This window comes from Bufo bufo, chromosome 4 (assembly GCF_905171765.1).
Source record: "Bufo bufo chromosome 4, aBufBuf1.1, whole genome shotgun sequence".
Classification (NCBI taxonomy): Eukaryota; Metazoa; Chordata; class Amphibia; order Anura; family Bufonidae; genus Bufo; species Bufo bufo.
Window position 1 is genome coordinate 95,634,522 of NC_053392.1, and position 15,872 is coordinate 95,650,393.

A 15,872-nucleotide genomic window follows, 5' to 3' on the forward strand; every position below is an offset into this window, starting at 1 on the left:
CCTATTGAAATTGACTGCATTCATAGAGCTCTGGGCCCTAAATCCGCTGACCCGTCACGTCGACGAGACGTCATCTGCTGGATCCATTTCTTTAAGGACAAGGAGGCGATCCTGAAAGCCTCCAGAAACGCAGATCTTGGGTCCCCTTCATACAAAGAGATCCTGATCTTACCAGACCTGGCGAGACGCACGCTGATGCTGCGAAAAGCTATGAAGCCGCTCTTGGAGGTGCTCAAAGCCAGCGACATCACCTATAGATGGGGTTATCCCTTTCAGCTATTTGCCTCCAGTAACGGAAAATCCGCGGTCTTCAAATCTCTGCGGGACTTACCACATCTCTTGTCAACCTTTGAACTGCCTAGAGTGGAGCTTCCAGACTGGCCGTGTCCAAGGGACTGCATTGCCCTCCCGCGTAGGGAAAGATGGCAGAAATCTCCTCCAAAGCAGCAGAGGTCCTCTAGGAGAGCCCAGGCCCCAGACGGCTGAGGGTGCTCGGTCCAGAGCTCGATGGAGTTGTTGATAGTATAGAGCCTTATGCCTAATCTCTCGATGTTCTGTTTATACCTCATAGGGATCCCTTTATGGACCCCATTACATTTTACATTATGCTCTTCCGTCATAATGTTCCACATGTCCTGTTTTTTTGTTTGTTGGTTATTATTAACTGCCGCTTTGCCTAGTAGGGCAGCTCTGTGCCTTGTCCTCTCCTCCCTCACTTAGGGATAGAGACCCTTGCTGTCACTGGTGACGAGTGTCACTTCTTAGCACTGTATTGAGCCCTATTGTACGGCTCTTTTTGTTCTACTGTTTACTGTTTTTTGTCCCCCCCCCAGGGCCGGCCTTAGGTGTTCAGGCGCCCTGTGCGAGCTAACCTTGTGGCGCCCCCCCCCCCCCCAAAAAAAAAAAAAAACACTGCTTGTTGCTGGCATCATGGCATAGGCTGGCTGACTATCCAACCAAGTAGTTACCAGCCCACACACCCCAAAGGCCGGTGTAATGTTATACTTCCCTACTTCGTGAGATTTCCCTACCCTCGTCACTTCCAGTCGCACCGAACATGACGTGAGGAGGTGTGCAGCGCCGCGCAGGCGCACAACGACAGGTTAGGGAAGTTTCACAGCAGAGTGCGCATGCGCCAGGAGCCTCACCAGCGGTTAGGGAAGGGAAAAATTACGTACGGGCCAGTGCTTTTTCCCTACCCTAACCGCTGGTGAGGCTCCCAGCGCATGCGCAGTGTCGGCCGGTGTCCAGCTGAGAACATCCATCCGATCACCGCACCTGTGCACTGGCCCATAATTTTTCCCTACCCTAACCGCCGGCGAGGCTCCCAGCGCATGCGCACTCTGCTGTGAAATTTCCCTAACCCATCGTTGTGCGCAGTGCGCCCCCCAATATAATAAACATTGGCGCAGTGCGCCCCCCCAATATAATAAACATTGGTGGTGCAGTGCGCCCCCCCCAACACCCCAGTATAATAAACATTGGTGGCGCAGTGCGCCCCCCCCCCAACACCCCAGTATAATAAACATTGGTGGCGCAGTGCGCCCCCCCCCCAATATAATAAACATTGGTGGCGCAGTGCGCCCCCCCTCAATATAATAAACATTGGTGGCGCAGTGGGCAGTGCCAATGAGGGTTAAAAAATAATTAACTCACCTCCTCCAATTGATCGTCTTCTGTTCTTTCTTCATGACCTGTAAAAGGACCTGTGGTGACATCACTGTGCTCATCACATGATCCATCACCATGGTAATGGGTCATGTGATGAGCTCAGTGACGTCACCACAGGTCCTGAAGAAAACAGGAGACCGGCAGCTATGCGATCAACTGGAGGAGGTGAGTTAATTTTTTTTTATTATTTTTTAACCCTCACTGGCACTTCCCACTGTGCCACCAATGTTTCTTATACTGGGGTGTTGGGGGGGGGGGGGGGGGGCCGCGCTGTGCCACCGTTTCTTATACTGGGGTGTTGGGGGGGGGGGGGCGCACTGTGCCACCAACGTTTCTTATACAAATACAGGAGGCGGGTGCCGGAATCAAATAGCCGACACCCGACCTCTGTGACAGGGAGCTGCGATCAGCGGCAGTTAACCCCTCAGGTACCGCACCTGAAGGGTTAACTCAACTGCAGCTGATCGCAGCTCCCTGTCACAGAGGTCGGGTGTCGGCTATTTGATTCCAGCACCCGCCTCCTGTATTTTGTATTTCAGGTCAGTTATCTTCATTGGTGGCGCAGTGGCCACAGCCCCTCCCCTCCTCCTCCTGTCTCTTCTTATTGGCAGCGGCGGGGGCAGCAGGCAGGTCAGGCACAGGGGAGGAGGAACGAATCAGGTCAGACAGGGGAGGGCTAGATGGAGGGGGCGCCCCGAGGGAGAACACAAGTTCAGCCTCGCCTGCCGCATATTACACTGCGAGCTGTCGGCCGCCCAGCGCCCCTGTTACTATGGCGCCCTGTGCGGCCGCACAGCCCGCACACCCCAAAGGCCGGCCCTGCCCCCCCCCCCTTTCCTTTTTTTTTTTTTTTTTCTTGTTTGTCTCATCAGTGTGTCTCTGTGTCCTTCCTCCAACGTAGGTCTACTTCTCCTTGTGTACCTTCCTATCCCTTCCTCTTTGGCCATAGCTACCCTAAGCTACTCCGTCCGTAGATCTAAGGGCACTACAATAAGGTATTGATGGCCCCACTCTCGTTCTGTACCTACAATGTCCGTGGCTTTAACAAGCCTGAGAAACGGAGCCAGATACTCTATCGTTTCCATAAGAAGAGGGTTCTGATAGCCATGTTTCAAGAAACCCATTTTAAAGCTTCCTCCATACCGGTGTGCACCAACAGGTACTACCAGTCCTGGTTCCACAGCCCTAACCCCTCCAGTAAATCCAGAGGGGTATCCATAGCGCTTCACAAAAACCTAAGACACTCAGTCATAGCAGCGGATATTGATCCTAATGGTAGATTTCTCTTTCTAAAGCTCTGGGTCGATCGTACTGTGTACACTGTGGCTAACGTTTTTTCCGAACCAGGGACAAGCCTCCTTCGGGTCCAGACTCCTGAGACGGCTCTCCAGATTTGCAGATGGATCGTCGATTATACTTGGCGGGGATTTCAACCTGGTGATGGACCCTGACATTGATACGTTATCGGGTAGGTGCTCAGTCTCCTCTGTGTCTCTCCGAAATTTTAAAAAGGAGCTCTCTGCTCTCCGTTTGATAGACCTTTGGCGTGTTCTGCACCCAGGCGACAGGGACTATAGTTATCACTCCCAGGTCCATAATAGTTATGGGAGGTTGGACCTGTTATTTGTGTCACAACGACTCTTAGACACCAATCCCAAAAGCTCCATTGATAATTTCATCTGGTCTGATCACACACCAGTATATGGCCTTCTGGCAGGGCAAGATACTCGCCCACGATCATTTTCGTGGCGCTTGAATGACAATTTATTAAACGACATTGTATGTATAGCTGATATTAGAAGAGCCATAAATGACTTTAACCTAGACCACCAGAAGGACCCGACCCCCGCACCAGTAAAATGGGAGGCCCTTAAATGTGTGTTGAGGGGCATCTTAATCTCACATGGCTCTAGATTTAAAAAGGAACGTACTCATAAGTTGTCAGGCCTCCTGTCCGAACTTGACAGTAAGGAAGCCCAGAATAAGGCCTCTCCTAATTCTGGTCTTAAAACAGATATCTCCCTTTTAAGACTGCAAATCCTACAGATTCTAGAACAAAAATCCCTATGTGCTAGGGACAAATTCAAAAGAGGGTGTTTTGAGTATAATAATAAGTGTGGGAGGTGGCTTGCTAGATTGCTGCATCCTCGGACCTCCTTGACCCATGTAGAGACCTTAAACTCCTCCTCGGGTGGGCTAATTCATGCGCCGAGTGAGATATCAGCGGAATTTAGATCCTATTACTCAACTTTATATAATCTTCACCCCATAGAAGGGACAAATATCCCTATGCGACTATATCTATCCCGCTTTGGCCCCAAACAGATTTCTAGGGACGCAGCGTCCTCTATGGAGGGGGACTTCACACAACCGGAGATCACACGCGCTATAAATGATTTGAAAATCGGTAAATGTCCGGGCCCGGATGGCCTATCACCCCATTTCTACAAGGTTTTAACTGATGACCTCACCCAGACCCTTAAGAATGCCTTCAACGCTATTTCAAGGGATTGCCCCTTTCCACCACAGGCCCTACAAGTGCATATTACAGTTATCCCTAAACCAGGGCGGGACCATGCAGCTTGCTCAAATTATATTTTTCAAACAATTCCTTGTGAAGTCCCCCTCACATACTTTAAAAGTCTAAAAAGCCTGATTTGCCGCTTCATTTGGCATAATTCTAAGGCTAGATTAAGCTATACGACTCTCACGAGATCTAAATTAGCGGGAGGTGTGGGTCTCCCCAATCTTCTCACTTATTATAGAGCGGCGATCATGAACTCTATCCTGGACTTGCACAATAACCTGTGGTTTGAACTTGAACTGGAGGACGCTCCCAGTCGGGCCGCTGGAATATTCTGGCTATCAAAATCAGCATTCTATAAACTTCCACTCAGCAACTCCAACCAGCTTATTTATTCGTTGGCCAGGACATGGTTTAGATTTGCAGTTAAACTTCGTCTAGCACACATACCAGGCCCTCTCACTATGCTGTCTAATCATCCAGACCTGCCACAGGGGCTCCAGACCATCTCTTCCCTACACCCCCACAATGCTTGTCCTATTAGGATACGAGATATTAGCAACCAACAGGGGATTCTGCCCTTAAACAATATTTCACACATCATCCCTTTTGCTCCTGGGCAATGGTTCCTATATTTCCAGCTTCGTAGCTTTGTCGCCTCCCTGTTGCCTGACGCACAGAAACGCCTCGGGTTATCCGACTACGAGAAACTTTGCGTAATGGGCAGTGCACCCAAGCATACCATCTCGCTGTTATATGCTATGTTGAACACCGAGGAGTCTGGGGGCTCTGCTTCCGATCCGCTCCACACCAAGCTTAAATATATGACTGATTGGGAGGCTGAGCTGGGTTCCTTGTACACTATTGATCAGTGGAAAAGGTCTTTGCTTTTTTCCCACGCTATGTCGATATCCTGCAATTTATAAGAACTCAATTTCAAGGTTCTGACGCGATGGTACAGGACCCCGGTTAAACTTCACCAATTTTACCCGGCAGTACCTACTACATGTTGGAGGTTCTCATCGGGGGATGGCACCATGCTGCATATCTGGTGGGAATGTCCGGGGGTCGCGCACCTATGGGATGACGTGTTCTCCCTACACAATCATATCTATAAAACTAATGTGGTGGCTTCGCCTTCCATAGCTTTACTGTCGAATTTTCCAGGACGTGTGGCTCAGGTTAAAAAGGGGCCTTTGCGCCTGTTTGTGCTTGCCGCAAAACAAATTATTCCACGTAAATGGAGATTGGCTGAGAGCTTGGAGAGGTCCCATTGGGTCACTGCTCTTGATTCCCTGGTGCATATTGAGGAGTTGGGCGCTGTGGATCGCAACGCTTCTCAGTCCTTTTTCAAGATCTGGGATCCTTGGAAGCAATTTCGCTCTTCTACAGCGTTCTCGGTTTGGGTAGCTGCGGGTACTTTACCCTCGGACACAGCTAGAGATGTTTGATTACATCCTGACTTACAGTCCCCCCCCCCCCTCACCCCTCCCTGCCTTCCCCTGTGTGTTGTCTTCCCCCTTCCCCCTATCATGTGTACATGCTGTTTTATACAGTTGTTGCCCGGGATCCCTCCCGATTTTTCTGTTTGTATTTTTTGTCTCTTTTAGTAGTGACATTTATTGTCATTCACATTACTGGAATTTTTCCAAGTTCCTAGCCCTCTACTATCATCTGCTCTGGTACTTGCTAAAGCTCGACTGTGATTGGATTTATGCGATATACCTAACGGGTGTTGTCTACCTGTCCGGTTATGATTGCATCGGTATCTTACAAAGTGCTAGGAGTTAGCTATATCTGATTAATAGAAGTATTTCTCCTACATATAATTGCATTATATTATACCTTACTTTCTTCCATCTATCCAGAATGTGTCTTTGCATATACATATCCTGTCCTGGAAGTATCTTGTATTATGTCATTTCATGATACACAAGTGATTGTGATGCTATACTGTTGAAACGATAAAATAAAATAAAAGATATTGAACCATAAAAATTATTATTAATGGCCTGCTGGTGACCCTCAAAAACATTAGGAGCAAGGGCCTGCTGATCTAAACACTTAAGAAGTTAATTGACCCGGTCAGCACAGGCTACCAAGAAAGAATGACCAATTTCTAATCTGCACAGACTAACCAATCGGATCGATTGCCGGCAAGGGGCCACTCTGATTGGTCCCTTGCCGGCATTACTGAACTGTATGCTGTCCGTGACAGCAGCAGGACAGGGGCAGAAGCTTTAATCCAAGCGCTTTGATTAAAGAGCTGGCTTGACGTTTATACACGTGGTAGCTGCACTGGGCATGTGCAAATATCACGTATATAAACGGATTGCAGTCGGGAAGGGGTTAAGTTATTTTTGTGTATATTTTATGTATTAATAAAACTGCATATATTTTATATGAGTGTTCTTCAAACTTTTTTGGGGGTATTGGTTGTTTTTTTTGTTATATTAAGCTTGACAGTTACACTTCTTGACAGGGGGGACTATGCTTAGAGGTTGCGCTTCTAGACAATTAGTTATAACTATTCTCTGCAGGTGTATCTGGTGGCAATCCACTTAGCAGGACTCACCCTATTCACATGTCCCAAAGTGATTTGTTGCACAAAAATGCACCACAATACAGTACGCAATATCAATCACATTTCAGTGCAGTTAGCTCCACCAGAGACTGTGTCAGTATAGCTTTACCCTTCTCAGGCATTCACCAGGTAGGCAGACTGACCAGTCACACTTGACACAGATCACAATTCCTAGGTGCCTGATTTTAAAACTCAATAAAGGACACAAATAAGACGCTGGGCCATAACCACTAACAGGTTCCTCCCTTCCATATGTAGCTCATCCACAGTCACTTTAGGCTGGAACTTGGTCCCCAGTCACCTGCTCCAGGGTGGCTCCAGGGCAGTACAGCAGAGCAATCAACATCACGCATGCCAGAGTCAGCTGTAGGGTAGGATGTGGAATACCTCACCTTGTTGGATCTCTGATCCTTCATCAAGCCCAGGTGGCCCAATTCCCACCTGAACATCTCACTGTTTCATATCTACAGTAAATCACAGGCAGGTGCACATTTAGTGTGCATCTATCTGTCCCTAAGGGCTATATTACGCTGGCCGATGGTCAGCCAGATCATCACTAATGAGCATTCGTAGGAACGGTCATTAGCAATGATCTGGCAGTGTAATAAAGCCCTAAACATGCCAGCGATTACCTGATGAACATGCAAACGCATGCTTAAAAATCATTGTCTGCTGGCGGCAGATTTGCTGTCTAATCACAATCTGCTGCCAGCAAACAATGATTCAGTATGGTGAAGAGCGAAGACATTAGCGATCGCTCATCTCCATACTGCAGAGGAGATCGCTGCATGTAATAGCAGAGCTCTACTCCACTAACGAGCAGGCAATTACCGGGAAGAAATGCTTCCTTCCTGACAACCGCCTGCAAAATCTTTTAATGTAATACAGCCATTACTCATATACTAGCTACTGCCACAGGGTACTGCATCTTTATATAACTCTGTCCCTTTAAACGGGACTTGTGTGGGGCCAAACCTAGTGTGCTTCCAGATGTGATCAAGACTCAGCCAGCACTGTGCCAATGCCTTCAAACAACAGTGCACATACAAGAAGCATATGCATTACATTTATAGTTTGGTGCAGTAATAGAAGACCGGGTCGGCACTACTCACATATCCATACTGAGTATGTCTATACAGAAATCCAGCGGCACTCTCCGATAAAAGCTTGAAATGTATTTGTTACGACACATAAAAGTGCATGCATAGACAGACAGTACATATTAGCAGTTACGAAAAAAAATATAGCACTGTAAATCTGATGGTCAGCAATATATAACTAAGCTAAGCAAGTTTTAGGCAAAAAAAAAAACCTTCTAGTTCCTAATTTCCCTGGTTCTCTTCTGGTCCTTTGTTTACCTGCAATAACAACAATCTCTGAGGTTTTCCTCATGAATATTTGTGCCCCTCCCCCTGCTCTGCAAAGGGAGTGAATACAAGTGTTGCCCTGAGTGACATGTCTGCCTGCTGGGAGATTCAGCAGCATGTTGTATGTGTAGGACTACAAGTCCCAGCTGTACAATGACACTGCTGATACACAGAGGATCTTCCCTCTACTTGTTCTTGTGCAATGCTCTGCAATACTCCTCCAGTCTGTCAGCTCTGTGTCTGCAGGATGAGGATCCTGTGTCTTTTCACTGCCTGCAGCTTCTCACCAAAGCCCCCAGTCTTGAGTCTGTGCTGCTGAAGGGGTTAATCTTTCCTGAAGTATCCAGTGGGATAGCACAGTGTGCACAGACACAAATCTGATCTCTCAGGCTTGTGCAGGAAACATCATCAGAGCAGGGAGAGAAGTGGACATCACAGGTCATGTGACCCTCAGTGAATTCTGAGAATGGTGCCACTACAGATGAAGTAAGTGCATGGTAAAGCCCTTACATTTGCCTAGTTAGAAACATGCAACGAAAAAAAAAAAAAAACCTCAGACAACCCCTTTAAGGCCTTTTATAATTTGCATGTATATACACTCACCTAAAGAATTATTAGGAACACCTGTTCTATTTCTCATTAATGCAATTATCTAGTCAACCAATCACATGGCAGTTGCTTCAATGCATTTAGGGGGGTGGTCCTGGTCAAGACAATCTCCTGAACTCCAAACTGAATGTCAGAATGGGAAAGAAAGGTGATTTAAGCAATTTTGAGCGTGGCATGGTTGTTGGTGCCAGACGGGCCGGTCTGAGTATTTCACAATCTGCTCAGTTACTGGGATTTTCACGCACAACCATTTCTAGGGTTTACAAAGAATGGTGTGAAAAGGGAAAAACATCCAGTATGCGGCAGTCCTGTGGGCAAAAATGCCTTGTGGATGCTAGAGGTCAGAGGAGAATGGGCCGACTGATTCAAGCTGATAGAAGAGCAACGTTGACTGAAATAACCACTCGTTACAACCGAGGTATGCAGCAAAGCATTTGTGAAGCCACAACACGCACAACCTTGAGGCGGATGGGCTACAACAGCAGAAGACCCCACCGGGTACCACTCATCTCCACTACAAATAGGAAAAAGAGACTACAATTTGCACAAGCTCACCAAAATTGGACTGTTGAAGACTGGAAAAATGTTGCCTGGTCTGATGAGTCTCGATTTCTGTTGAGACATTCAAATGGTAGAGTCCGAATTTGGCGTAAACAGAATGAGAACATGTATCCATCCTCTGATGGCTACTTCCAGCAGGATAATGCACCATGTCACAAAGCTCGAATCATTTCAAATTGGTTTCTTGAACATGACAATGAGTTCGCTGTACTAAAATGGCCCCCACAGTCACCAGATCTCAACCCAATAGAGCATCTTTGGGATGTGGTGGAACGGGAGCTTCGTGCCCTGGATGTGCATCCCTCAAATCTCCATCAACTGCAAGATGCTATCCTAGCAATATGGGCCAACATTTCTAAAGAATGCTATCAGCACCTTGTGGAATCAATGCCACGTAGAATTAAGGCAGTTCTGAAGGCAAAAGAGGGTCCAACACCGTATTAGTATGGTGTTCCTAATAATTCTTTAGGTGAGTGTATCTAGTTAATAGCCTGCCATACACCTTATGGAAATATGGGCATTATCAAGTACAGTGTATGAAGTGCATCACACAACACCAGCAATTATGACGAAGGTCAATCATACAAAGTTCCAATAAACAGTAGTGGGTAGATAGACAGTGGGGTACACTGACAGTCCACATCAGTTTTAATCCTCTTAAGTGTCTGGACACAGGAGGTCTAACGTTTTAGATTTCTTTTAGTATATTATTTGCAGGAGAAAACTTGATATGCATTAAGAAATATTGTTATTGCATCTACACCTCTCACTTCCAGCTAATCACAGAGACCCATTTGTCTTAAACTGACGGAGAACTGACAGTATAATGGCATTCTGCTGCTGCTATGTATTAGGCAGTGGAAAGACGTAATAACTGTAATAATATTACAGATATTCACTTCACATGAGCAAAGTTATTTACCGTTCACATGATAGAGCATGCACCATTCAAAATGAGTGCACAAGAACATTCAAATCTGGGTACTTTTATTTTGCATCTATAATAAATAGTGACTCCAAAATTGATTAATTGTTCCATGTTCTAAAACAAAAAATAATAATTCAAGGGCTTTTTATTATATCATATATTGTCCCACCACCTTAAAAATCTGTCCAATTAGGATAGAAAATTGATCCAGTGGTGCCCTTAACCCCTTAAAGACCAGGCCTATTTTCATTTTTGCATTTTGGATTCCAATAACCATAACTTTTTTATTTTTCCGTTCACATAGCTATATGAGGGCTTTTTTTTGCGGGGCAAGATGCATTTTTTTTTATGCCACCATTTAATTTACCATGTCTTGTATTGGAAAACGGGAAAAAATTATTTGTGTGGTAAAGTTGAAAAAAAACTAAAACTGAATTCCGCCAAGGTTTTTGGGGTTTTGACATCACAGCGCTCACTGTGCGCTAAAAAATAACCTGACATCTTTATTCTGTGGCTCAATGTGGTGATACCAAACTTGTATAGGTTTCTTTTTGTTTTACTGCTTTTAAAAAAAATGTAATCAAAATTTTCTTTGCATTGCCATATTCTGACCTCCATAACTTTTTTATATTTCGGTCTACAGAGCTGTATGAGGGCTTGTTTTTTCAGTAACGAACTTGAATTTTTTATTGGTACCATTTTTGTGGTATGTACAGCTTTTTGATCACCGTTATTCAATGTTTTGGGGGTGACAAGATAACAAAAAAAAAATTAATTGCGTGTTTTTTATTTTTTTTCCGGTGTTTGCCACATGGGAATTTTTAAAAAAATATATTTTAATAATTCAGACATTTTTGGACGGTATGATATTGCATCTTTTATTGTTTATATATTTTTGTATGTAAAATTGGGAAAGCGGGTGTTTTTTGTAACTTTTTTTTTTTACTAAAAATCATAGGGTGCTAGTACATGGGATCTTTTGAGCTTAATAAATGATTTTACAATTGTTGGCAAGGAACAGACGGAAGAGAATGACTGCAGAATCAGACTACACAGGGTTTGTTTGTAGTCTGTAACCATGGGGACACATGGCTCTGCATAACACCTGTATAGTATAGCAGGGTATAAGACTATTTGAAAAGTTGCTTCATTTTATATGTGTTGTAGTAATGAAAAAAAAGGTGCAAAGCTTTATATATATATATATATATATATATATATACTACAGTATGAATAAAAGACTGGATAACACTTAATTGGTTAAAGCTAATTCCCCAGGATCTAATTCGTTATATATCACAATATTAAAATGTATAGCTCTTTTGTTTCCTAGCACAGGTAATAATCCAATTGAATAATTTACAATTACGCTGATTATACAGTAGAGCATATAAAATCTTACTATATAAAATATCAAACAATCCTCTTATGAAAGTTTTAATTTTAATGACTTCTCCTTGTCATTAGGCTATGACCTGTTGAATCATATTTTTTTTTATTTTTATGAAATGTACATTTAAAATTTAATTCAAGAAGGCCTATTCTATAGAATTTGTCAACGCTACAAAAAAGTATCCTTACAAATGGAATTTGAATTATAGCTGAACTGGAGACTGATGCATGGGAGTAATAGGAGCCTTGATAGCTACCATCCTTATCTTGCTGAACTGCTCCAGTCTCTTAATTGAATATTACTTGAAAATAAAATTGCACTCATTCCTTTTTATGAAGAGATCAGAGATTTCACTTATATTCTTTTATCGTTAGCCCTGATTCATAATTATGAATAATGGATATTTAAATTTTGTGATGATTAGTCTTTTCATTCTTCAGACGTCATTCAGAGGAGACTTTTTTCAAGGAGATACTTAAAGGTGATCACATTTTAATGGACTAATTTTAATGGACAGTACTAATAGGCTAGAAAAAATATAAATGTGTCAAAAAGGTGAATGACAAAAATTTGCCACTATTCTTAGAAACAAACGTTTCACTAAGGGAATACTTAGAATGGGCATAGACCTTCAGGATGCTGTAGCACCTCCTTTTTTAGACCTGGCGTGAGCAGGGAAGAAGTTGCAGATTCTGCCACAACATGGTGTGCGACAGAATCTGCCACAGATATACATCACAAAAGTAAATGCCCTTCTAATTGTTTGCAACTTCTTAATTGTGACTTTTTAATAATTTTTTGCATTTTCCAGTTGTTGCACTGCCCTTGCCACTTTTCAGAAAGAGAGCACAGCAAAGTTATGGAGGGGCTGTGACAAATTTCTCTTTAGGTGCACGGACTGCCGAAAGATGCGTCTAATTTATGACGAGGCATGAGCAGGTGATATCAAGACCAGAGCAGAAAGCACCGATCTTGATAAATCTCCACAATTTAGATCATAAAATATGCAGTGCCCCTAACAAACACTGCAAAGGGTTAATTTGTTGTTACTGATTTAAATGTTGTGTTTTACTTTTAACCACTTCCAGACCGGGCCATTTACCCCCTTCCTGACAGGCCTAATTTTGAAAATCTGACATGTCACCTTATGTGGTAATAGCTTTGGAACGCATTTACTTATCCAAGCCATTCAGAGATTGTTTTCTCGTGACACATTGTACTTCATGTTAATGGTAAATTTGAGTCAATATATTTTACCTTTACTTATAAAAAAAAATAAAAATTTATGAAAATGTGAAAAAATTCACTGTTTTCTAAACTTGAATCTCTCTGCTTTTAAGACAGATAGTGATGCCTCATACTATATTTAATAATTAACATTCCCCAAATGTCTACTTTCTGTAGGCATCATTTTAGTAAAGCAATTTTTTTACATTTTTAACAAAATTTCTAAAGTCAACTTTTTTAAGGACCAGTTCAGTTCTGAAGTCACTTTGGGGGGGTTTACATAATAGAAGCAACCCATAAATGACCACATTTTAGAAATGACACCTCTCAAACTGTTCAAAACTGGTTTTAGAAATGTTGTTAACCCTTTAAGTATTCCACAGGAATTAAAGCAAAAAAAAAGGGAAATTTCAAAATGTCACTTTTTTTGCAGCTTTTTAATCTATTTTTTTCCTGGAACACATCAAGGGTTAACAACAAAAGAAAACTCAATATTTATTACCTTGATTCTGCAGTTTGCAGAAACACCCCATATTGTTTGGGCACACGGCAGGGCACAGAAGGCAAGGGAAGCCATATGGTTTTTGGAGGGCAGATTTTACTGGAATGGTCTTTGGGCACCATGTTGCATTTGAAGAGGCCCTGAGGTAACCCCACAGTAAAAACCCCCAAAAAGTGACCACACTTTGTAAACGACACCACCCAAGGAATTTTTACGAGGTGTAGCGAGCACTTCACTCAACAGCTGTTTCATAGAATTTTTAATACTTGGGTGTAAAAATGAAAAATTACATTTTTTTTTTTACAAGAAAATGGCCCAAACTTTCTTTTTCACAAAAGATAACAGGAGAATATCCCCCCACCCCCAATTTGCTACCCACTTGCTCCTGAATACAGTAACACCCCATCTGTGGTCATAAACTGTTATTTGGGGATACGCAAGGGCTCTTCCATGGTGGGTGCCAGAGGCAATTCATTCTTTCCACAGCAGTAAAGTCTTTAATGCCATAAATGAGCAGTACCTTACTGTCTGAATCCAGTGCGTGGCCTTGGTGGCTATGTTGTCTGTTCTCTTTCCCTCAGGATTATTTTCTTGGTTAAGTAACTCTCTAGCAGCTGTTCAGTCTCAGGAGTGGAGTCTCCTACCGGAGGCTTCTCTTTGGGCCTACTTTGCAGTAGCTTCCACACACACATCTTGTCTGTAGCTTCTCTTGGCTGTCACTAACCAGAGGATGGGCTAAAGCCATCACCCTGGTAGTGTAACCAAATCTACCAGTGTTAACTATATATTGCCCAAACATTGCCATTTGGTATACATAGTAAACAAATGAATGAGTGCTTTAACCACTTCCCGACCGCCCATTGACTATAAATGTCCTTGGGCGGTCGGTTTATCTCTGAATGGATGTTCTGGAACATCCATTCAGAGATGGCAGCTGCACGTTAATCGTGCAGCTGCTGAACGGGGGACCCGCTGTCAGTGACAGCATGGCACCCCAGAGAGAAGGCAGGGACAACGAGCACTGTGTATACAGATCAGGAAGCGCTATGCTGCTTCCTGTCCCGGCCCGGTGGTCATGTGATCGCTGGGGCCGGGTGAGTGCAGGAGCTGTCGGGTCTTCCATAGACCTCGATCAGTCCTGCACTGAGGCTGTACAGCGCTGTACTATGCTGTACATCCTCTCTAGAGGGTGTATTTCCCCTGTAACTGGGGATACTATGTCAGCAACAGTTACAGGAGAAATCATTATTAAAAAAATAAAAAATTAAAATGAAGTTAAATGTCCCCCAGAGGTCTTGTATGACCTTATGGAGGACACAAAGTGTAAAATAAAAAAGAAAGAAAGAAATTGCTTTGAAAAAAAAATAATTCACATTTAAGAAAATAAAAAATCCCACCAAATCCATTATTTAAAAAATGTTAAATAATAGGAGAAAAAAAATTAAATTGACATATTTGGTATAACAGCGTCCGCAACGACCGGCGCTATAATATTATATGATCTACCTTATCAGATGAACATTGCGGCAAAACAACATTGTGCCAAAACAAATTTTTTTGTGAGCTCATCTCCCAAAAAACATGATGTTAAACAATCAAAAAGTTGTATGTACCCCAAAATGGTAGCAAAAAAAGTCACCTCATCCCGCAAAAAATGAGCCCCCACACAAGACCATAGCCAGAAAAAAAAAAAAATATGGCTCTAGGAAAATTGCAACACAAAAACATGATTTTTCTTTTTCTAAAAATGCTCTTATTGTGTAAAATGTAAAATGTTTTATAAAAAATAGACATATTTGGTATCGCCATGTCCGTAACAATTGCCTCTACAAAAATATCACATGATCTACCCTATCAAGTGAACAGTGTAGAAAAAAAAAAATTATTTATGCCAAAACCTCACCTCACAAAAAACATATCATCAATCAATCAATCAAAAAGTCGTATTTACCCCAAAATGGTAGCAATAAAAACGTTATCTCTACTGACAAATTTTGTGTCCTCTTCGAAGGGCCTGAGTACACAACAGGTGCCTCTGGCTATCTTCCACTACCTGATTTTGAAACAACACATGCTGAGGTATCGTGGTGCATGATGAAATCATTCACAGCTTTGTGCTGGTCAATTTTATACAGATGCTTTAGCATATGCAAGGTGGAATTCCAGCAAGTGGGAAAGTTGCGGATCAAGCTGTGGAGTGGCAGACCATTCTGTCGCTGCAAGTCCAGGAGGGAGTTTTTTTGCCACATAACAATGGCTAAAATGAGAGTACAGACACCTGGACATGGCCAGCACCCTCTGCAAGCCACTGTAAATTTATCACGTGCGCTATGCACAGAGCATGTGTTATTTACTCCAAATGCAGTGTAGTCACAATGTTCCTGCCATTGTCGTTGACCACCTTACCTTATTGTAGTTGGAGGGAAGACAACCAGCAGGATGTTTGACACACACAGCCTACCAAAGCTATACTCTGCCCTGCTTCTGTTGGGAACAAGAGGATGTC